Source organism: Tympanuchus pallidicinctus, unplaced genomic scaffold (genome assembly GCF_026119805.1).
Source record: "Tympanuchus pallidicinctus isolate F22 unplaced genomic scaffold, pur_lepc_1.0 scaffold6, whole genome shotgun sequence".
Classification (NCBI taxonomy): domain Eukaryota; kingdom Metazoa; phylum Chordata; class Aves; order Galliformes; family Phasianidae; genus Tympanuchus; species Tympanuchus pallidicinctus.
In genome coordinates, this window is record NW_026294780.1 from 16,448,247 (window position 1) to 16,465,874 (window position 17,628).

General features: G+C 43.1%; 1 long non-coding RNA gene across 3 annotated transcripts in view; it reads right to left on the bottom strand.

The window, feature by feature from the left end:
* The window catches only part of LOC128071607 (uncharacterized), a 40,327-nt gene extending 24,291 nt beyond the window's left edge, over positions 1-16,036 (bottom strand). For all 3 annotated transcript variants that reach the window (XR_008201901.1, XR_008201900.1, XR_008201899.1), the window contains exons 1-2: positions 15,905-16,036; positions 14,583-14,680 (exon numbers count right to left, since the gene is read on the bottom strand). This is a non-coding gene — a long non-coding RNA (uncharacterized LOC128071607). The remainder of the gene's footprint in view (positions 1-14,582; positions 14,681-15,904) is intronic.
* Between the last annotated feature and the right edge of the window lie 1,592 nt (positions 16,037-17,628).

Consider the following 17,628-nt stretch of genomic DNA (forward strand, 5'->3'; position numbering starts at 1 on the left):
TCAGATCGTGTTAACCATTTGCAGAAGTACCAACTTGTCTTCCTGGGACAGGCCCCCCAGGTCAGGGATTAAGGTTGAATCACTCGTATAAGCACCTCCATTGCTGGTACATATGATTTTCCCCCACTTTTACCTCATGAGCACTTCAGTTAAAAATTTGCCTGTCAGGAAGATCTGTGGTCATGGAAACACATATGAACATGTTTAAGTGGAGTTACCTGTCTGAGATGGTGTAACAGAACTCATAGGGCATGTCCTCTTAGCAGACACTATCCTGCCACAAGTTACCTTTCCACAGTACATAGGTCGCTCCGAAAGTAATGCCTTCTATTTATTTCCATGGAAACTGCTACAGATAAAAAGAGCACAAAATACTGTTTTAGACAGCAAATTGTCAGCTACAAAGCACTATTTTCAACACAGCACCACTATTAGCTATGCATTTTTGCCAGTGATCACCAAGAACCTGCATGCTTCACTCATAAAAATCTGCTGGAAACACTGTCAGCTGGGAACATGGCTTGTCTTTTACTGCCTTGTCTTGCCACTGTTGAAATGTACTATCCACCACCTCACTGAGCTCACACCCACTGTTGGTCTCCATACACATTCAGCAAGTGTGGATGAAGGTCAATGGATGGTGATGGCTCAATTTTTCCACATGGAGGAATTCAATGACACACCTTTGCTTCACACACACTTCCATGTCAGGCACCATCGTATCACACTGCCCCTCTGCAGCCATCTCTCACACAGCAACATGTAATGGGAAATTGGTGGGAAAGTTCAACTTCTACAGGCATGCCACCAGCATCCACCTCTGATGTCATGGGCCAAAATAATAAAATAGGAGACATTATTTTCAGAGCAGCTTTCATACTTATGGAATAACAGAGGTGAGAATTCCTCTGTCCTGTCCTTGAGGCTTGCCCAGTGCCAGACTTGCTGCTAGATTGCTAGAACTCACCTAAGTACACAGAGGAGCACTAACGATCCAGCCTTCTCTCTCTGTCTGTAAGCACTGGATACAAACAGCTGTAAGGAAAGAGCTTGTGAACCATAAACGTTTGTACTTCAGCAGACACTTATAAAGGCAAAGTAGGTCTCAGCACTCCATCTCCCATAGTTTCATAATCATGCCTTCTCATTTCTGAAGGAGTGTTAAGTCCTCTTAGTATTCACAGCACCTAAGCATCACCTTCGTCTTGTATTCAAAGATCAACAGCTATTGATTCATTGCTTTGTTATAAATGCCTTTATTGTGCTACTTTTCCTGGACTACCTCAAGTTTTCACGTAATTTTTATAACACTTGTTACTAAAAGAGTCAGTAAAACATTGGAAGGGTATCTGGTATCCTAACTGGTGTGCCCCAAAGACTCCGCACAGTGAAAGGTTAGTGACAGAGACAGACTGGGCACAGAGAGCTGGAAGATGGGAATAGAAAATATTTCCCAAGGTTATATAGACTCAGCAATGGTCCTTGAGGAAGTCCCAGGACCAAATCAAAATGCCTCCCCAGCTTGCTCCTGCTTGGTCCCTGTACCCAGCATCTGGCAACCCTGGAAAGAAACCTAAATACCCTGGGGTTTATAGCAGCACAATGTGATGCACGCCTGGCCTCTTTGGGAGTAGCCAAACATGCTGTATTTATAATTCAGTACCTCACTAAAAATTTCACTTTATACTTTTTTAAATATATACAACATTTTAATATTGCTTATGCTAAGCACTTTCTGTATGCAGTTCATCTCACTGGTTCAAATGGAATGGCATTGTCTGCGAGGTCTTATTTCAGAATTATTGCACTTACACATTTTTTTGTCGTGCCACGAGATGTGAAGTCCAAAATATTTACCTTTCTGATTGTCAGTCTTTCCTTCACAGTGATGGTTGAGTGAAGACAGAATAGACAACTTGTTTTGTTGAATCAATAGAGGCATATTATCACAGCAAGATTATAATTCAGGTGTGTAATACCTGTATTTTACAGAGTACAGAAATGAAACTGCCATGTGCAGTGTGTCACAGCAGGTAACTAATATCAACAAAGTACCAGAGACTATGTTCAAATACTGTTATAGAGGTCTAACCTCAATCCACAAAAGCAAGGCAATTCAAAGTTAAGGCTAAAACTCTACCCGTAATTCACTCTGCTTTGGAACTGCGTTATGAATGCAGCTCAACTTGTCTCAGCTATGTGTGGCTACATGTTGCTACATGGATGGGGAGAGAAAGCAAACCACTGTTATTTTTTTATGCAGATTCCAATTGATCATTATATATTGGTAAAAATAATGTTACTTAATATTTACTTTTACCTGAGTGTGAAAACTGGGACTTTTTCAGCAGGCTGCAATAATTACAAATGCATTGGGACGAGTAGAATTTATATGCATGCATATTCCTCTTTGCTCTTCCGAATATACTGGAGTTTCGTGATAGCAAAATTAGGGAAAAATCTGGTTAGTGAACTGTTTTCTGTAGGTTTCTGCATCTTTTTGAAATAAAAATTACTGAGAGCCTGAAAAAGGAATGCGTCCATATTGGAATCAAAATAAAAGAGTATCAACAGCACTCTATGTTAAGAACATATTACTTTGGCCTGCCGTTGTAGGTAAGAAAATATATAGTGCAACAAATAAAATAACCTGTTTCCAGGTGAAAACATAGAGAAAAACAAAGTAAACTTAGGCACATCTCAAGTAAGATTTTTTTTTCTATAATGAAGATCACATTTCAGACACTGGAAGCAACGGTTGCTTGTGAAAACCAGTTGACCTGTCAAGACTGTGCATTAGTCCTGCAACCAAAATTTTTACTCCCTGTTAAAAACAGCTGCCACAATGTGCCAACATCTCTCACAGCTCAGAATGATTCCAGGAAATCAAATTCTGCCCCAAGCTGCCCCCTTCTCAGAGATATTAGTCATTTGCAGCTTCCTCTAGAGTTGTGTCAGGCCTGGCACTGGGGTTTTGCAGTCTACATCTACAGCCAGGAACTGGTAACACTTTCAAGGTATTACTAGCTCCTGGCGGCACAAACCACACCTTTAAGGAAGCTGCCAGGTTTCTAGGCTGGGATAAAGAAATGACAAAAGGAGCTGTGACTGTGACCACCATCAGGACTGGTTGGTGCTGTGTGAGAGAAACCAGCTGCACCGGCCCAAACCATGCTTTGTTGCTTGCCTGCAAGCAATTGTCATCTCTGTAGAAAGCAGTGGCTCTTCTGAGATTCACTTGGCTCTTTAAAGTAATGAGTGGGCTTGTTTGTCTTTGTTATTGAAAAAATAATAGACTAGAATCTACACATTTTCTACCACCCTGTTTACATAAATCTCTCTTCTTACACCCCAGGAAAGATGTTGGGGAGGGTTTGCCCAACTGACCCTGTTGGCCAGGATGCAGCTCATGAATGACAGTCTGGCTACTGGGAATAAATGACGCTGTGAGGTGGGACAGTAGGTACTACTGCAGAACAAATAAAAACAAAGCTTGGACACCATACTGCAGATATTCATCCTTTGTATTTTCTCAAAGAGCATACCTAATCTACTAGCCCAAGTAGATTAGTAAACAGCACATCCAGCTTTCAAGGACCTTCAGTATGTCTACAGAGCTTGTGAGGTAAAAAAAAGTAAAAAGGAGGGGAAAAAAGGAAGTAAATGATGGGATGTAAAGTAATAAGGAAAGAAAAAAGAAACCAAAGTATTATAGCTGCTTACTCTCTCACTGCTGCGAGGAAGATCAGAGAGGAGTCTTTTGTGTCAGTTTTATTTTGAACCCATTTCACTGCTGAATATGGGAAGAGATTAGTTCACTGCTAATTGTGCTGTTGGTTTTGTGATTCTATGAAACCCCCCTAAAAGTCTGCATGCAAAACCAATGAGGTAGAACATGTTTGACAAGCTTAGTTCCAACACGACCAACGTAGCAGGAAAAGATTTTAAAATCATTGCCTCTCTTCAGTAACAATAGTACATACAAGTGTTTACAAGAGGATTAAAAGCTGCTTTAGTGAGTTGTATTAAAGATTCCTTTATCAGACAAGTTTTTATCGAAAAACCTGTTGGAGCACTATGCAGCTAATCAGATTCAAACAAGCAGGTTATGTTACTGACTTTATTTCACTTGCTTTAAAAAGGATGCACGATGTATCTGTATAATATACAGCATACATACAATGAGCCATACCTATTAACAGCCTGCCCAATTACAACAACAGCAAAAAAAAGCTCCACAAGCAACGACCCCTAGCACCTGGTAATTAAAATTGCTAATCACCAGCAATTATCTGGCACAGCTTTATAGCAAGGCAAAACAGTTTGACCCTTTGCCCACTGAAAGAAGAATGTTTGCTGTCTATTGATAAGTGCTTAGGCAAAGCTGTGTTCGGCTCACATCCATTAAGTGGCGACTAATAGGAAGTCAACAAAAGAGCTCCGACATCTGTAGCAGGCACTTCTGGCAGGCCAGGTTGGGGAGCACAGGTGTCTGATGGGCTCCTGCCAAAGTCCTGCAGACAAGACAAGGGAGCCTGTTCCTCAAGAGCACACCGAGCTGCGTGCGACTCAAGACTGGCTCCCCTGCCACCAAAGAGTAAACACAGCTTCCAGAACAAAAGTTAAAACAATTCCTCCTCCTGGGAGTGGTTGCATGCTTTCAAACTCCAAGCATTCATATTCAGAAAGGTAACAAGTCCTGCAGATGGACTAATTTAGACAAAGACTTCTCTCTGCTTTATTAGGTGTGTATTTTCTGTTCTTACTAAGTATTGAATTAAAGATATAAAGATGTCTCTCTAATGTGCTCTAAGCTTGAGATAGAGAGTTTGAGATAATGATTTTTTTTCCATAGGATGCTATTGTGCTCAAAGCTATAAAATACCCTTCCATTGTTACTGCTCCAGGAAGCTGTTGCTAGACATTATTTGAACTATAATAAACAACTCCATTAAAACTCCGAGTTCACCAATGACTCTTATAAGGTCCTGGATTAAAAGATCGATTTTTTTTTTTTTTTTTCTTCCTTTTTTGAGAAAAGGAAGTAATCTAGTAAAAATATTGCAGGCTTCTAATAATGAAATGACCTACAAAACCTGAAGGACAAACCATCCTTTAATCACCCATGAATGCAAATTCCTTCAACAACAGGCACACGAATGGAGGTTAAATCCTGGAGCAGTTGGGGTGCAGAACCAAAACACTGTAGCCTTCATCCCTTCCTTTAGAAAAGGGGCTCTTGGGGATCTGTCAAGTTGGAGTTGCAATGTGAAAGGACAAAGGATTGCTCCCAGCATACATATTTAAGTACACCAGCAATTTGGGGCACTTTGATTTGCACATGCCATCCCTTTTGCTCCCTAGGTTCTCCAAACACTTTCATGTACATCTTTGTGCTGTGGCAAAAAGAGCAGTTTTGAAAACGGGAAGGAACACTGCTGTCGTGACAGTAGATACCTACTAAACCAAAAGCATTAACAAAATCACTTCAACATGTTCTCTCTCTTCCTAATTCTTTCATAAACTCACCTCCCAAACTACTTTAAGTTACTGGGTTTAGACACAAGTGAGCAGGTCATGAATAAAGCAGTAAGAAGATGCACCTCTGCAGTGTTTGCATCGATAACATTGCATCCTGGCAGTACATCTCTTGTTCACAAAGGACACTTCTCAGAATTCAGTGCAGCTCTTGTTTAACCCCAATACGAAGGAACAGTTTTACAATGGGCACCTATATCTCACTCCATCATGAGGTAATAACATAGCCAGAGCTTATATCCCAGCACAGGAGCCTGGAAACACTTCAAGGTCATCCAGATCAGCTGCAGCTGAGGAGTTCTTAAAACATGAGTACTCTTTATGAAAGCTGACTGTAATAATTTAAATGAAAGTTCAGATAACAGTGTTGAAAATAAACACCTCCCTACTCCCAAAACATAATAGAACAGACAAAAAAATTCCCCATATTCCACACTGACTTTTCATTTTGTAGGGGATAGAAGAGGAAGTTTAATTTTCTGTTTCAAGTTTTGCATGCTTGGCATATTCTTCATTACTTTCCAGTTCTTAATCATCTCAGTACTAGGATCATGAATCTCCAACCCCTCTGCCACATGTAGGGCCACCAACCACCACATTAAATGCTGAACCTGGCTGCCCAGGGCCCCATCCAACCTGGCCTTGAACACCTCCAAGGACGGGGCATCCACAGCCTCTCTGGGCAGCCTGTTCCAGCACCTCACCACTCTCTGGGTAAAGAACTTCCCCCTGACATCCAACCTAAATCTTCCCTCCCTCAAATTAAAATCATTTCCCCTTGTCCTGCAGTTATCACCCTTTCAAAGAGTTGATTCCCCTCCCCTCTGAAGGCTCCCTTTAGCTACTGAAAGGCTGCAATGAGGTCACCCTGCAGCCTTCTTTTCTCCAGGCTGAACAAGCGCAGCTCACTCAGCCTGTCCTCATAGGGGAGGTGCTCCAGTCCCCTGATCATCCTAGTGACTCTCCTCTGGACCCTCTCCAACAGCTCTCTGCCTTTCCTGTACTGGGGGCTCCAGACCTGCACACAGTACTCCAGATGGGGCCTCACAAGAGCAGAGTAGAGGAGGACAATCACCTCCCTGTCCCTGCTGGCCACCCCTCTTTTGATGGAGCCCAGAATACCATTTGCTTTCCGAGCCGCAAGAGCACACTGCTGGCTCATATTAAGTTTTTCATCTATCAGGACCCCTAGGTCCTTCTCCACAGGGCTGCTGTCAAGGACCACTCCATCCAGCCTGTATGGATGCCTGGGATTCCTCCGGCCCAAGTGCAGAACTTTGCACTTTGCCGTGTTGAACCTCATCAGGTTCATCTGGGCCCACCTTTCTAGCCTGTTGAGGTCCCTCTGAATGGCATCCTTTCCTTCTACCGTGTCGACCGCACCGCTCAGCTTGGTGTCAACTTGCTGAGGGTGCACTCGATTCCGTCATTGATGAAGATGTTAAAGAGCACCGGTCCCAAGACAGACCCCTGGCAGACGCCGCTCATTACCAGCCTCCACCTGGACACAGAGCCATTGAAGACCACCCTCTGTCTGCGGCCTCTCTACCAGTTTTTTTTATCCATCGAGTGGTCCACCCATCAAATCCACATCCCTCCAATTTGGAGATAAGGATGTGGTGGGGGACCATGTCAAAGGCCTTGCTCAAGTCCAGGTAAATGACATCAGTCGCCTTTCCCTTATCCACCGATGCCGTCACTCCATCATAGAAGGCCACCAGATTGGTCAAGCACGACCTTCCTCTGATGAAGCCATGCTGACTGTCACGGATGACACGACCATCCCTCATGTGGTCGAGCATGTCATCCAGTATGATCTGTTCCATGATCTTCCCAGGCACAGAGGTGAGACTCACCGGCCTGTAGTTCCCGGGGTCCTCCTTGATCTCTTTCTTGTAAGTGGGAGTGATGTGACCCTTCCTCCAGTCACCCAGGACCTCACCTGACAGCCACAACTTTTCAAATATGATGGAGAGTGGCTCAGCAACCACCTCAGCCAGCTCCTTCAGAACCCTGGGATGCACGCCATCTGGCCCCATAGATTTGTACACATTCAGTCTTACGAGGCGGTCTCAGACCTGCTCTGTCCTTACAGCGGGGGGGGGATTTGTCACCCCAGTCTCCACCTAGGGGTTCAGGGATGCAGGGCTCAGGAACGTGAGAAGTTCTGGAATCTTGTCCACCAGTGAAGACTGAGGCAAAGAACTCGTTCAGTACCTCAGCCTTCTCATTGTCCGTTGAAGCGAGTTCTCCTTTTACATTTACCAAAGGAGGCACACTGGCTTTGGCACATCTCTTGTGGCCAATGTACCTGTAGAACTTCTTCCTATTGTTTTTCACAACCCTCACCAAGTTCAGTTCCGCCTGAGCCTTGGCTTTCCTGATCGCACTTCTGCAAGCCCAGACGGCACCCCTGTATTCTTGCCAGGTGATACGCCCTAGTTTCCAGAGCCTGTATACACCTTTCTTTGCCCTCAGCATGCCCAGCAGGTCCTTACTGAGCCACACCGGCTTCCTACCTCCTCTACCTGCTTTTTTATTCAGAGGGATGGAGAGTTCTTGTGCTCTCAGGAAGGCATCCTTGAAGAATAGCCAGCTCTCCTCAACGTCTTTGTTTTTTAAGACAGTATCCCAGGGAATCTCAGCCAGCAGTCCGTGGAACAGCTTAAAGCTCGCTCTTGCAAAGTTCAGGGTCCTGACACCACTTTTTGCAAGGCCCACTTCCCTCGAGACCACGAACTCAACCAGGACGTGGTCGCTACAACCCAGGCTGCCTCCAACCTTAACACCAGTAATCACAGAATCACAGAATCATAGAATCACCAAGGTTGGAAAAGACCTAAAAGATCACCCAGTCCAACCGTTCACCTATTCCCAATAGCTCCTACTAAACCATGTCCCTCAACACAACATCCAGTCTTTCCTTGAACACCCCCGGGGTCGGTGATTCCACCACCTCCCTGGGCAGTCCATTCCAGTGTCTGACCACCCTTTCTGAAAAGTAATACTTCCTGATGTCCAGCCTGAATCTCCCCTGCCGTAGCTTGAAACCATTCCCCCTGGTCGCTACAGCACATATGTCAGGGAGACATATAGGGCCTTCGGTTCCTCTCAGCAGGAGTCTCCCACAACCACCACCTTTCTGTCCTTCCGGGTGGAAGCAGTCTTGAGGCGTGGGGTCAACCGCTGTACCCGAGGCAACCTCATGGGTTGACCTCCCTCCACATCCCCACGCTCCTCTCCCTCAGGTTCCAGGGCCTCAAACCTATTAGGCAGAGGCACCTGTGGGGATGAGGATGGTCGGGATGGGGGACGCCTGCTTTGTCGAACCGGTACCTGTTTCCACGCCTCCCCCTTTCTCAAATTGCTTAAAGGTGGAGGAGAGGACAGGAGGCTCACTGCAACACCGCCGGCCTGCCGTTTCCCCTCTCTCGCCTTTTTATGAGGCTGCGGGGGGTGAGATGCTCCACGCGGTGCCTCAGCTACGCTCCCAGATCTTGGAGCCGATAGGGACTGGCACCACCAGTCAATCTCCTTCTCGCACTCCTTTATGGTCCTCAGCCTCTCTACCTCCTCCTTTAGGTCGACCACCAGGCTGAGTAAGTCCTGTAGTTGGTCACATCTGATACAACTACCACCACCATCGTCTGGCACTTCAAAGGCCAGGCTCCGGCACTCGTGACAGCCAGTGAGCTGTGTACTAGCATCTCGTGTTGGGGCCTCAGTCTGAGTCTCCACACTCGTCTTTGCACCGGCTATCCTTTCAAGCAGGCACAAGACCTCCTTCTGGCTCTCCACGTTCTTCTTGGCTGCAGCCGTTTTTCTGCCTGAGCATGGGACTGCCTTCTGGGTCTCCATAATTTCTGTGGCATTAGCCTTCCTCCGGGGTGCAGCCATCGCAGACCAGCAGGTATGAACACTACTAAACAGCCTTCATGAGGTGCGCCTTATCAGCCCCGCCCTGCTGCCGGCACCGCTGGCTCTACCCACGCCTAGTTGCCGGGTCCTTAACAGGAGCCCCCGCGCTTATCACTCAGCCGAGGGCGATAACAGCCGTCCTTGAGGGGCAGTCCCGTGTAGGAGTGGCTTACTGTTTCTCCTCGATAAATCACAGCCCCGGTGTTTCTCACACCTTGTTCACCGAGGCTATTTCTAGGCAAGAGGGGTGGGTGCACAGCCGTTGCCCTGGCAACGCCCCCGCCGCGTCGGCCGCTCTGGCGAGAGCTGCCCGGCCGAGAGCTGCCTGCCTGCTCTGTTCTCTCGGGGATCCCTGAGCGAGGGAAGCGACCGAAACCCGCTGTACCTCGCGGTCAGGCTGGAGCAGCTCTGAATCAGCGATCCTCGGCGATCAAGCACTAGAATGATGGGTTGCACTAAGAATGGATGGATAGGAATGGAGCAGGCGTGCAGGTGGTGTTTTCCTCCATACCTTCAGTGGCAGGGCTAGGATGACTAGCACTAGGAATGATGGGTTATAAATTCTGACACTGCATAACATTCAGTGTCTTTTGCTTGCACGTCTAATTCAATAATGATCCATAGCAGAAAAGAACACTAGCAGATTTGTGTAGTCTATCCATCGTAGAGTAAGTTACATTGAATGACTCTTCTCTAGGTTAGAAGAGGTGATTAAAAATGTGAAGATGGAAAGCAGGAATAGCTTTTCAGACACTCTTCTGACACGTGGAGTCTGTGAACATGCCAATGGAATTTAGAAAGTTTTGTTCAAATATGGGGAAATAGTGGCCAGTGACATTATGGAAATAATGGACATTGGCAACAATTGCACTGAACAAAAAAACATTGTTCAAATGACAAACTAATGAAAAAGTTATCAGGGATAAGACATTCAATTGTTTTTATTTTTGCTCTCTTTTTGAGAGGGTGAATCTCAGCAGATAGTAGTGGGAGAGGTAAAAAGAAAAAAAATATCATGGAGCAGTATATTGACCACCCATTGAAAACTGCACGGTGCAATGGTGATATGGTGAGATAACAAGTAGCTTGTGTTGCCAGTCAACCATTCATTTTGTTGCACATATGTACCTATATACATATAATATGTACACAACAGAGTGGGTGCACAAGTTCACCAAACCATCACTGCACAATAATTCTCTTTTCTGTGTAATTCCAAAACAAAAATCAACCCACCCATTTCTTCTTCCAGGTAAAAGCCTCACTATGCCACACAGGTCAGTGAATCCATTCTAGGCTTCCTTGGAAGAGAACTGCAGAGTCAAGTTCCCTCCACTGAAAATGTCTCACCAGTAACTGCTAGACAATTAAACCAGGGGGACTTCCTGCTCAAGTGCCTGCTGACCATTTCTGTCCTGGGGAGGAAGACAAAATGGAAAAAGAGAGGTTCCAAACTATTTAAATGCTGTGCTCCATTAGAAGTGCAGATGAGCAGTACAGTCCTGGGGCAGAATGCCTCATAGGGCATTCCTGCTGCTGTCCTCCCTGACAGCTTGCTAGCCCATGGAAGAGGAATTATCCCATTCTAGTAATAAAGAATATAATGCTTATCTCCACCACATTACCCAAGATGGACATAGGGTGCTAATGCTTTGTGGAAAGACAGGCGCTTGCTGAGAAATGTGTTCCCTCAAGTTCAACACATCCAGTCATACTCCTTAAACACCAGGACCATCTCACCCAAATCAAAACCTCAGTGCATTTTTTCCATGTTTCCCCTCTCATGTTCATGTTTCTGAAGCTCAGGTGGGCTTTTGAATGACATCTGAATGACATACATTCATTTACTGGATAAGCAAAGGGATCATGGAGGGAACGTAGTTTGTATTGTTAGAACATGAACATACCAAGCAATTTAGATTTTGCAGAAAAGTAAATATTTCACCTGAATAAGCATGAAGGCACTTCACTGGCATGATACAGAGGGCTAATAGGCAGCTGAGAAATTGCTGCAAAAGAAATCAAGAATATGAAGTCGAGATTCCTGTTCTATTTTGTTCGTTTTCACATTGTTTTCAACTGATGATTCTGTTCATCCCCAGAAATCTCCAGAGTAAAGCAGTAGCACAGAAAATTACTAATGTGCTGGCAATATTTATTCTACACAGCCAAAATTTACTCTGTCCCCATCATGTCAATTCCCTCTTCTTATTCTTCTTATTTTTTTATTTTTTTAAAGTCCAAATGCATATTAACTGGGTTTTTTTTTCTGCTGGCCCTAAAAAGAAACAAAAATATGAAGAAATTTGGCACCATGCCCATGTTCTCCTACTGATTGTCAGATATCAGATCTTTGACATACTGTGACTTAATCTAGCCACTGCTCTCTCAGTCCCCTATCTGGTACTGAAGGAACACATTTACCTCCACAATTCTCAGGTACAATTCAGTGACATGGTTTGGTTACCAGCTCAATTTCTTCCTGTTTCAATTGCTAATGGTTGTTAAATGAATTTTGTGCACACACTTCACCACTTTTATATGCTCCATAACTGTCTCTTGACACACTGACTTGTTTTACCTTTACCATTTGAAAAGACAGTTTTGGAGTATTATCTGGATGAAAGGCAGACAAAATTGTTATTTGCTTCCCATGAAAAATCTTCATCCTATTTAGATACCTTCCCCAGCTGCTCCTTAACTTCGGACATTCAGGAGCTCTCCGACTACAATTTCTCTGCTTAATCAAAAGTCAAATTGCTTTTAGAAGAAAGGAGGAGGATTTTGGTCAAAACTCCATTTACTGTACAGGTTCTCATTGGCTCTGAACATAAGATACGTAACAGCCAGGGTGGCATAGCTTTTGCTTCTGCTGTGCCTCATGTCACCCATGACCTTTTAGACCAAGAACAGTGAGAATTCAGCAGCAAAAAGAACAAAACTGCTGGGAAAAAAAAAAAAAAAAAACCAACCAACTCTCTTTTACCATGCTCAACTGTTTTACCAACTCAACTGAGCTGCCAATTGAAAGATCAAACAAGGACTGAAGTCTGAAAAAAATCACCTAGTGCTCAAAAATGTTCAGGCCTGACAAGCGCACAGCACAGCTCCTGCCAGCCTGAAGCACACATAGCTGCTTGCATTCATACATGGGTAGGAATCCGTCACCCAGGCAGCGATTAGTCCCTGAGCTCACAGTAATTGTGAACTGGCACCAATGGTCTCTGTAATGCTGGTGTTAGGGCATCAGGCTGTACCTACCACAACTCAGCACTAGAGATGCCTTCCTACCCTCAGAAAGGGCCCAGAGCCAGCGAGGCCACAAAGAGCGTTCCTGTGGAGAACAGTCTCCATGGTGGCTGCCTCTGCAGAAAGCCATCTTTATGAAGAGTGTGTCAAGCAGAGATTAGACAACCATCAGTACGTAAAGAACATGTATGCTTCCAGGCCTATGCACTAATGTCTTCCAGTTTACTGGGTTTCAAGTGTCTTATTTTCTGGTAACTCAACTATTAGCGTGCAAGGAAATGGAGAGAGAACTTAACAGCAGATGGAGGTTGACTGGTGAGGGTCAGAAGTGTTCTTATTGGACTGATCTTTCTCTCCAACTGTGCCACACTCCATAGCAAAGTATTTTGCGAAGGAACATCCTAGAACATCCAGAAAGAAACTTCTCTGAAGGGTTCTGTGGAGCACCATTACTTAGATGCAGTGCCCTTGTTAAGGGACGTAATGAAGAAAACAGCTTCATGAAGAAAGGCAAAGACTGCAGGAGATGACAAGGAAGAAAAAGGAGAAGCGTGGAAACAAGTTAAAAACAAAAATGAATTAAAAAATAGAATGTGGAATGGGAAAGACAGCCAAGAAGTGATGTTAATAAAAGGTACTGGATGAAAGCCCAGAATAGAAGTACAACAAATAGAAACAGCTAGCAAATGTACACATAACAGAGTGTAAATCCACAGCAGATGACAGAGACTTTCCTCCTCTTGCAGACAGAGCTGAGCAAACATTGCTACAGGCAGGTTTTGAAAAAATGTCAGCACTGAAGCATCTAGAGTATAAACATGCACCTCTGGCCAAAAGACAGAGGGAGATCAATGCTACCTGTGAAGTACTGAGAAGGGAGATAATGTACAGAATGGCAGTGTGATTTAAATATTCCAAGCAGCATTTTGGAAGACTCCTCACAGGAGTAGGAAGGAATAACAAAAGTCTAAAAATTAGCTATTTGAGTAATTCGTATGAAGTTTCATAAAACATGCAGAAGCCAAGAACCTAAAAAAAAAAAACACCAAAAAACAAAAAAAAAAACCACACACACACAAACATAAGTCTCAAGAGTTCCTCATGGAGACGAGGAATTCACAGTTACTAGTTAAATAGAAAGCCCATTTTGTGATTTATCAAATACTCACATTTTTGTTTTTAATTGTGAATTTATGTAACTGAAAATGTGAATTATTTGTTTACTCTGAAGTGTTTGTGAACTCTTTGCTAAAACATCTTATATTCAATAGACAGAATTTCAACTGTGAGCCTTCATTTCAGTTTAGTCATAATGGCACAACTACTTCCTGGCTTGATGAACCTCACTTCCGCAACTAGGAGAGATTTAATGAGCCTCTGAAGAGAGTAGATTTAGGTATGAAGGCTGCTCCAAAAGTAATGCCTCCTATGTTACAATATTGGCCCACAGCAGAGGCAGATGCTGGTGGTATTGCAGTACAGGTTGCACCTTCCCACCAGTATTTTTTTTTTAACATTTGTTGCTACGTGACAGATGGCAGCAGAGGGTCACCCTAACAAAGTAGCATCTGACATAGAAGTGGGTATAAAGCAAAGGTGTGTCACTGAATTCCTCCATGTGGAAAAAAATGGCACCTACTGACATTCATTGATGCTTGGTGAAAAGTTACTGAAACCAAACAGTGGATGTGATCACAGTGAAATGGTGGGTGGTGCATTTCAGCAGTAGCATCTCTGCTGGCACAGATTTTTATGAGCACAGCATGCAGACTCCTGTTTGTCACTGGCAGAAGCACATAGCTAATGGCAGTGATTACATTGAAAAAGTGCTTTGTAGCTGAGAATAATAATCTTGCTTAGCACTTTGAGACACTTACCTATTAAACAAGCTCATGTAGAGAGAAACATGTTCATATATAATTGGAGGTGGAATAGCTTCAAGAGAAAACGCATTCTTGTTCCACAGTGTGGCATCCTTCCATTTGAAAATGACAAGGGAGGCCAAAGTTAAAACAAAAATAACTAAAGGGAAAAGCTATATAAAAAGGTAGGTAAAGCAAAAAATTGAAAATTAATTTAAAATTGTAGCAGATAAGAACACGGAAATATCTTGAAAGTTCCCTTTTATGTAAAATAAAAATTCTCAAAAGAAGTAAGTGTCCCTGTTGAACAAATTCCTGATTCCTAATCTCCTTAGAGTGTCTTAAATCAGTTAAACAAGATCTGAAAAAGCAGCTGAATCACCATTTTTGATTCCTCCGACAGAAAAGAAGCCACACTGAATTTCTTCCTGTTTTGTTCAAATCTACCCACAGTTTCACAGGGCAGTTTTCATAGGGCAATTTACTCTCCTTTCCTTAGGTCATCTATGATGACAAGTTTCAAATATGCACTCAGAGACATAAATACACTGAAAATTTACATGAAAGTGATGAAGACTCCACAAAAACAGCCTAACACTTCTTATAACTTTGTTAATAGACAAGTCTTGCATCTCTCCACAAATAATTGCTTGGACTGGCAGAGGGCAAGCCAAGAAAATTTCATCTCAAGTCACAGAAGTTTAACAGAAACATGAACAGAAAGAAATAATGACATACAATGAGAAGGATTATGTACTGTTCACAGGTAGTATAGGCATCACTGCCTCATGAAGCTTAATCTGAGCCAGAAACTTTCTCTCCACAGAAAGATTTTTTCATCTAGTTCCTAGACAAAAATCTAGACAATTTAAGTTAGAAATAAAGCCTTCGGGCATACATTTTTTTGCCTATACAGTACGAAGTTCCCCTTCTTTCCAATCAAGGCTAACAAAAGTCCCTAATCCCTTTGTCTCAAGCCTACAGCACAGACCTACTAGCCACTGCCGGTGTGTCAAAATAAACAAGGTCCTCAATTTCATTTCTGCACCTCAGGATGTACCTGAGTAGAAATGTCCCACTCACCTTTTCTTACAACTGCAAGAAAAGAAGATAGAGATATATTTTCAGAGGGTTTCAACAGATTCAGTGTCTCAGGAAAGCTCCTCTCAACACATGCTTCATTCTCCTTCAAGATGACTACTAAAGCTTAGTGTTAGCTATAGGACTGTAACACAATGGAGCATACAGCAATGACAGCAAAATCCTATGCAGCAGCAAGAGGTTTTGCTCTCACACAGCAGCCACCAGCAGACAAATAAGGAAAAGAAGCCACTTACCTTTAAAACACCTCAGATATACAGACACCTCCAACAAAACACCTACACTTCCACTGCCAACCCTTAAATGAAGTCTGGGAAGGGGTGGATCCTGGTTCCACCCCTTCCTGATAGTCAGGCACACTGCTTGCATCTGTGCTCCTCTGGGTAGGTCCTGATTCCCACTGGGTGCTCAATCACTGTTTCAGGCCATGACTTAGCATTTCCACTACTTGTTGAAGTAAATTTTGTACTCATCTGATGGTGGTTTTGGAGTGGTGAGCTGTAATTTTCAAAAATGGCAAAATAATGCAATACAGCATTGAAGCTCCATCAAGCAGAAGGTTGGCTGATGAAAGCAGACACCTCCACCTTGCACAGGATAACTCAAGTATTAAAAGCAACAAAACTATTATATGCAGCTGTGCAATGGAAAGACCACTTTATGGAAATGCTGTTCAACTCTAGTTTCAAGTATGTCATAAGAGTGAAAAACTTGCTATATAAAAGCTCCTGAGATGCAGGATTAACATACAGAAAAGGCAATAAAGGCTCTGAGGTCTCTCAAACCACTTTTTTTTTTTTTTTTTCTTCTTCCTTGAGAGAAGCTTAGAAGTTACAGATGGAGAGGCTTAAAGAACTTCTCAAGCAGCTGGTTAAGCTGTTTGTTAAAGTGATATAATGTTCACCACTTGGTTACCGGTAATGAAGCTGAAACTGCAGTTATGGAGTGCTTTAGCTTTACGTCCAAGAGGTGAAGGTATTTTGCAAGCCAGAGTGATTTTGCTATACTGTTACTCCCATTTATGAAGTGCTCTAATGGCAGCTTTCAGAGAACTTGGTGTACCAGTCGTGCTGGTTTAATCCTCAACTTGCTGAGGATTTAATGAGCAATGTGTGGGGCTTAGAGGAAAAGTACTCCTCTTTATACACGTAAACCTCATGTGGGTGTCTACAACCAAATAAATTCTTGAAAAACACTGAGAACAAACATTAACTGATTGAATTTTCATACTGCATGAAGTTCCTAGCCAGGCGTGACTGATCATGTTCAGGGTAAAATATGAGAATAAAACGGTTGTTGCTCTATTTACCCAAAGAAATATAGAATGTTAATACAAAACAGAGCAGATTTCACATGACTGGCAAAAATATAGATGTGAAAAGAAAAGCAATTATTGCTAAAATGGTTCAGCGGCCTATTCAGTTCAGCAGCTCTGTGGAAGTGATTTAAATCTATGCCATTTAGATATTAGGCACTGCTGGAAGAAAATAAAAGCAATGAAAGTTTTTACATTCTTCTCTCCACAAACATCACGGTTAGCTTTCACCTATAAAACATTAGTTTAGGTTTCCAAGAGTAGGTAATTAAGTGCTTACAAATACACTGCCCTTACAAGTGGAGCAGCAGCAGTGAGATGCCCTTTCAAACCATACCTGAGAGTAAGAACTGAATGTATTTAGTGCTACTATTTGACCTTTCAGAGCTGAAATGAACGAAGTGCCCATTCAATCTTTACATCTGAGGATTCACAATCAAAAATATGGCACATCATAGGAAAAATTATCCTGATAAGACTTATTTTATATTTGTGATAAAGAAACCATTATCTTAGGTTGCTCCTGATTTAAACTATTCAGAAATCTGCCTTCATTACATGTGCAAATACTTAGGCTTCTGTGAGCAACAATAAATTTGAAATAAAATCAGACAGAGTAGGACACATCTCATTTTGTTTCATTAA